Source organism: Callithrix jacchus, chromosome X (genome assembly GCF_049354715.1).
Source record: "Callithrix jacchus isolate 240 chromosome X, calJac240_pri, whole genome shotgun sequence".
In the NCBI taxonomy this organism is placed as follows: Eukaryota; Metazoa; Chordata; class Mammalia; order Primates; family Cebidae; genus Callithrix; species Callithrix jacchus.
Window position 1 is genome coordinate 24,842,492 of NC_133524.1, and position 5,461 is coordinate 24,847,952.

The window sequence follows — 5,461 nt, forward strand, 5'->3', positions numbered from 1 at the left end:
CCAATCAGTAGGAGGCTGTAAAACTAAAGAGGAAGAAAGAATTATGCCTCCAAACTCAAGATAGCAGCATCAACTTTTCTCTGGGTCTCCACCTGCTGGCCTGCCTTACAGAACTTGGACTTGCCTCTCTCTGTCTCTGTCTCTGTCTCTCTCTCTCTCTCTCTCTCTCTCTCTCTATATATATATATATATACATATATATATATATATATATATATGACTTGTCTCTCTCTCTCTCTGTGTCCTAATATACATATACTTCTGCTATTAAGCCCATGTAGTGAGGTTTTAATTTGATATATTGTATTATTATTATTTTTGGTGCATTGGTATTTTGTAAAGACTTCTTATTTATTTATTTATTATTTTAGATGAAGTTTCACTCTTGTTGTCCAGGCTGGAGTGCAATGGTGCAATCTCGGCTCACTGCAATTTCTGCCTCCTGGATTCAAGCAATTCTCCTGCCTCAGCCTCATCAGTAACTGGGAATACAGGCATGTGCCACCAGGCCCAGCTAATTTTGTATTTTTAGTTGAGATGGAGTTTCACCATGTTGGTCAAGCTAGTTTTGAATTCCTGACCTCAAGGGGTCTGCCTGCTTTGGCCTCCCAAAGTGCTGGGATTACAGGCATGAGCCACTGCCCCTGGCCAAGACTTCGTTTTTAGAGTTTTAGGTCCACAGCAAAAATAAGAGGAAGAAGGTACAGAGATTTCTTTATATCCCCTGCCCCATATATGTATAGCCTCCCTTATGATCAACATCCCCCACTAGAGTGATTCTTTTGTTACAATTGATAAACCTACATTGACAACAATAATCACTCAAAGTCCATAGTTTACATTAGGATTCACTCTTGGAGTTCTTTATTCTATGGATTTGGACAAATATATAATGACATGTATCCATCCTCATAGTATCATACGGAATATTTTTACTGCCCTAAAATATATTGTATTTTTACTCTCTAATTTCCATTTGGTTATTTTGTATAGTTTCTTTCTACTCTGCTGAGTCCTATATTTTCATTTATTTGAAGAGTGTTCAAGCCGGCTGTGGTGGCTCATGCCTGTAATCCCAGCACTTTGGGAGGCCGAGGCGGGAGACCTGCTTGAGCCTGCAGAGGGCAAGGCTGCAGGGAGCCGAGATCACACCACTGTACTCCAGTTTGTGTGACAGAGCAAGACCCTATCTCAAAAAAAAAAGTGTTCACCTTTACTTTTACCTCACCTCACAGAGCATAATTATAATAACCACTTTAAAGTCTGTCTTTTAATTTCAATATCTGAGTCATCTTGGATTTTGCATCTGTTGAATATCTTTCTTCTTGAGAATTATAGTTTCTTGGTTCTTTGTATTCAAAGTAATTTTGGGATTAGATCCTGGACATTTTTGAATATTATATTGTAAGAATATGGGTCCTGTTCAAGTCCTCTGGCGAATGCAATTTCTTTTTTAAATCAGGCAATCAACCTGGTAAAGCTCTGACTACAAGTTCTCTGTTACCTTCTGTGTGCAGTTGGTTCAATGTCAGATCATTTTTCAAAGGCTTTGCTATACTATTTTGGGCTTATTTCACATATGGCCTCCTCAGGGGTTAGTCTAGTGTTTTAAATCGTAGTTCAGTTCTCAAAGTCTGCTATTTCTTCGTGTCTGACACACACATGCTCAGCTCAGAGGTGAGTCTGGGATTGGTGCCATGTTCATACACAGACAATTCAAGGATCCCCTCTCCAGTTCTCTCCTCTGTGATTCCCTCCACACTGTCCAGTTTTCAGGGCCCCATTTTCTCTGTCTTCTGGCCAGTAAAATGGGGTTCCTTGGAGTTTTCTTCCCTGCACTGACTACAGCAGCTTTGCTGGAGACTTCCTTGCTGATAAATGTTGGAAGAGAAGGTAGGGGAAAAATATAAGTGACTCTTCCCTTTTTGAGCACTGTTTCAAGTTTTGACTTTTTTTCCCCAATTTACCTAGTCTTGCTTACTTTTCAGAGTTCTCATGCAGTTCCTGCTTTTTGTGTTTTCTACAGAAATTTTAGTTGTCATTAGTAGGAGAGAGAGATTATAGTGGGCTTACTCCATCTTGGCTGGCAACAGAAATCAGCACATTCATAATATTTCTTTTTCTCTCCCTCCCTCCCTCCCTCCCTCCCTCCCTCCCTCCCTCCCTCCCTCCCTCCCTCCCTTCTCTCTCTCTCTTTTTCTTCTTTCTTTCTTTTTCTTCCTTCCTTCCTTCTTTCTTTCTTTCTTTTTTTTTTCTGAGACAAAATCTCACTCTGTCACCCAGGCTGGAGTGCAGTGGTACGATCTTGGCTCATTGCAACCTCTGCCTCTCAGGTTCAAGCAATTCTCCTGCCTCAGCCTCTCGGGTAGCTGGGATTACAGGCATGTGCCACCACACCCGGCTAATTTTTTCTTTTTGCATTTTTAGTAGAGATGGGGTTTCACCACGTTGGCCAGGCTGATCTTGAACTCCTGACCTCAAGTAATCCACCCGCCTCAGCCTCCCAAAGTTCTCGGATTACAGGTGTGAGTCACTGCACCTGGCCCATGGTATTTCTTTTAGTGAGTTTGAGAGTAGTAAACCCTACTTTTTTATGTCTATAAATGTCTCTATTTTGCCTTTACTCTAGAAAGATCATTTATCTAGGTATAAAATCCTAAGTGGCTAATTATTTCCTTTTTCACTTTGAAACTATCATTCTGCTGTCATCTGTCAACCAGTTGTTGGCAGATGCAAAGTCGGCCAGTGATTTAATTTTCATTTCTTAGTGCTAATGCCTTTTCTCCTCTTTCATTTTTTGGTTCAGACAGGTCTTTTGTTCACTCTGTCACCCAGGCTGGAGTGCAGTGGTCTCAATGCAGCGTCCACCTCCTGGGCTCAAGCAATCCTCTTCCTTAGCCTTTTGAGTAGCTGGGACCACAGGCATGTGCCACCATGCTGGGCTAATTTAAAAAAATTTATTATTTTTTGTGTAGAGATGGGGTCTCACCATATTGCTCCAGCTGATTTTGAACTCCTGAGCTCAAGCTCTCCTCCTGCCTCAGACTCCAAAAATGCTAAGATTACAGGTGTGAGTCACAGCTGGCTTCTTTTGCAGGTTTTTTTTTTGTTTGTTTTTCTTTTTTTTTGAGATGGTCTCGGTCTGTCGCCCAGGCTGAAGTGCAGTGGCATGATTGTGGCTCACTGCAGCCTGGAACTCCTAGGCTCAAGCCATCCTTCCACCTCGGGCTCCTCAGTAGCTGAGACTACAGGCACACGTCACCATGCCCGGCTAATTTTTTGTACTTTTTTTGTAGGGACAGGGTTTTGCCATGTTGCCTAGGATGGTCTCGAACGCCTGGGCTCCACCCACCTTGGCCTTCCAAAGTGCTGGGATTACAGGGGTAAATCACCATGTCTTCTTGCAGTTTCTAAGATTCTGTTTATCATGGATATTTTGCAGTTTCACTTCAATGTGTCAAAAAAAAAGTACCCATTAACTCTTTTTTTTTTTTTTGAGATGGTGTTTTGCTGTTGTCGCCCAGGCTGGAGTGCAATGTCATGATCTCGGCCCACTGCAACCACTGCCTCCGGGACTCAAGGAATTATTCTGCCTCAGCCTCCTTAGTAGCTGGGATTACAGGTGCCCGCCACCATGCCCAGCGAATTTTTGTATCTTTTTAGTAGAGATGGGGTTTCACTATGTCAGCCAGGCTGTTCTCAAACTCCTGACCTCAGGTGATCCACCTGCCTTGGCCTCCCAAAGTGCTTCGATTACAGGCGTGAGCCACTGTGGCCAGCCAGGGCCCACACACTCTTAAAATGCCTCCCGAACGGCAGTATTGTTTCTGTTGAGCCCATAGCACTTCAGGGACGATTAGTATTATTTTATTTTATTGTTTGTAGAGACAAGGTCTCCCTATATTGCTCAGGCTGGTCTCAAACTCCTGGGCTCAAGCAATCCTCCTGCCTCAGTTTTCCAAAGTGCTGGAATTACAGCTATAAACCACCTAGCCCAGCCTACTCTCTCTTTTGACTGAGGTTGCTTTTTTGGCCAGAGACTGGCTGGGTTGTGAGAAGATGTGGGCTGTAGATCTCCAGTTTCTCATGATTTCAAAGGCTAGACTAATCCCCTTTTTATAGACAAAATGACATGGATTCCAACATTTTTAGATAGGGGTTGTTCCCACAGTCCACATTTCTGGGCTGGTTTGTGGAAATATGCAGCTTTCATGAAGATAACTTCCTTCACCAGCTAACTTCCTTCCCTACTTCGCTGCTTTGCATTTCTTTATTCCTTTTAAGATATTTAAATATATTTCTTTTTTCTTTTCTTTTCTTTTTTTTTTTTTGAGACAGAGTCTGGCTCTGTCACCCAGGCTGCAGTGCAATGGCTCCATCTTGGCTCACTGCAACCTCTGCCTCCCAGGTTCAAGCGATTCTCCTGTCTCAGGCTCCTGAGTAGTTGGGATTACAGGCGCCCACCACCACACCCGGCTAATTTTTGTATTTTTAGTAGAGACAGGGTTTCTTCACCATGTTGGTCAGGCTGCTGTCAAACTCCTGACCTCAGGTGATCCACCCACCTCGCCCTCCCAAAATGCTGGGATTATAGGTATGAGCCACTGCACCCAGCCTTAAATATATCTCAGAGTAACTTTAAAGCCACTTAGGGCCATCTCATGGATCTTTTGTACTTTTTCCTTTCCCTCCCTCCCTCCCTCCCTCTCCCTCCTTCCCTCCCTTCCTTCCTTCCTTTCCTCTCTCCCTCCCTCCCTTCCTTCCTTCTTTCCTTTCTTCTTCTCTCCATCTCTGCAATTATCCAGTCATTTACTTAACATTAATTGAATTAATATGCTAGGTTCTATACTAGGTCCAGGGATAGACAGAGAAATAAAACTCAGACCCTTTCCTCAGGATTCCTCAGCCTCTTCAATGCATTAATCCAGGCTGGGCTTGGTGGCTGACACCTGTAATCCCAGCATTTTGGGAGGCCATGGCAAGTGGATCTCTTGAGGTCAGGAGTTTAAGACTAGCCTGGCCCACATGGTGAAACCCAGTCTCGACTAAAAATACAAAAATTACCCAGGCATGGTGGTGGGCGTCTGTAATCCTAGCTACTCAGGAAGCTGAGGCAGGAGGATTGCTTGAAACTGGGAGGCAAAGGTTGCAGTGAGCCAGGATCGCACCACTGTACTCCAGCCTGGGCCACAGAGCGAGACTGCATCTTAAAAAAATAAAAATTAAAAAAGTAATAAATAAATAAATAAAGCAAGCATTATTAATCCAGAGAAAACAATTTCATGACATAGAACAGAACTGTAAAGAACTTGTGAAGTCGTGCTAGAAAAGTCTTTTAAGTTAATCTACTGGCCAGGCACAGCAGCTCATACCTGTAATTCCAGCACTTTGGGAGGCCAAGGCAGGAGGATTGTTTGAGTCCAGGAGTTAGAAACAAGCTTGGACAACATGGTGAAACCCC